Raw genomic sequence first — 1362 nt, forward strand, 5'->3', positions numbered from 1 at the left:
GAAAACAGCTGCTTTGGAGGGTGAACTCTGTGCTGTTGTATCTCTCTGAGATCTCTGTCTCCCCAGGCTCTGTCCCCAAATCTCTAGGAGTTTCCCAACCTGGATCTGGCAACCCTTCCTCCCCCGTACCCTGTCAGTGGGTAGGGAGACCTGCCAACCCTACTAGCATCATAAAATAGTTTATTGTGTGCAATACATTGTGGGCCTTTTCCAGGTTAGAAATAGCCCATCTATCTATTCAAGTGGATCATCCATTGATGATCCATGATAACAAAGGAATGGTTGTGACTTACAGCAACGGACTACCTTGAGATGTATATCTGCACATTCACTGTACATGTGCAGGGAAGAGTGCACTTATTGGCCCTGCTCCACACATGTACCCTTTTTATAAAACTGTTATTTGCAGTATCCCCCACTGCAATTGTTTCAATCATTGGACTCTCTGAAGATATTCGCCTATGCATGGAGATATGCTGGGGCAGGGAACCACCATCAGGGACCATGGGAACAGGCCAGCTGGGAAGGGGGTCTGGCTATGAGCGCCTGGAGGATCCAGGCACTGGGTGTGCGCTCTCCAAATTGCCACAGCTCCTTTCCAGGCACCCACCTCACTGCCCAATCAGCCAGATCCCGTCCAGGGGATGTGACCTATCATGGGAACCCAGGGACTGTGGCTCAGTGGCAGAGCATCTGCTTTGCATGCAGAAGGTCCCAGGTTCAATCCCTGGCATTTCCAGTTAAAAGGACTAGGCAAGTAGGTGAAGTGAAAGACCTCTGCCGGTCTGAGTAGACAATACTGACTTTGATGGACCAAGGGTCTGATTCAGCAGAAGGCAGCTACATGTGTTACCCCCACGTTGGTGTGAAAAACAGAACCCATTGAGGGGACACACATCCTCTCAATGGGGATCTCCCTGTGGTGCTGTGATAGCCCCTCTAGTGTGGCCGCCCGCCCCTGGCTGCATGCTGGGCTTTGGGCAGAGACTGGTTGCCTCCAACTGGCATCTCGTTGGGTCTAGGACTGTCCCCCAAACTTTTTGTCATCCTGTCAGGGGGTGGGGGTCCAACAATGGCTGGGAATTCCTCTGCCTACTCCTGCCCTTTCCCACCCCAGGCTGGTTTTGCTGGCTCCCTCCTCCCCCGTTCCTCCATCTTCCTGTTGGATGGCAGCCGCCCTGTCATCAGGGCCCGTGCTCCGCACCAGCACTGTTGTGTCAGCATTCCTAGTCCACGGGAAATATTTTAGCAATGTTGTCACAGAGCTGGCTGCAGCACAGCATGCTACTTAGGGGGCAGCTCAGATTTGCTGTCGTTATTCCATGCCTGTCCACAGCGCAACCCCCCCCCCTCCGATTGGGC

The 1362-nt window shown here is 53.2% G+C and overlaps 1 non-coding gene across 1 annotated transcript; it reads left to right on the forward strand.

Annotated features, from left to right (window-relative positions):
- Positions 1–667: 667 nt before the first annotated feature.
- Positions 668–739, forward strand: TRNAA-UGC (transfer RNA alanine (anticodon UGC)). The gene has a single exon. It is a non-coding gene; the product is annotated as a tRNA-Ala (tRNA).
- The last annotated feature ends 623 nt before the right edge of the window (positions 740–1362 follow it).

Source organism: Euleptes europaea, chromosome 12, assembly GCF_029931775.1.
Source record: "Euleptes europaea isolate rEulEur1 chromosome 12, rEulEur1.hap1, whole genome shotgun sequence".
NCBI lineage: Eukaryota > Metazoa > Chordata > Lepidosauria > Squamata > Sphaerodactylidae > Euleptes > Euleptes europaea.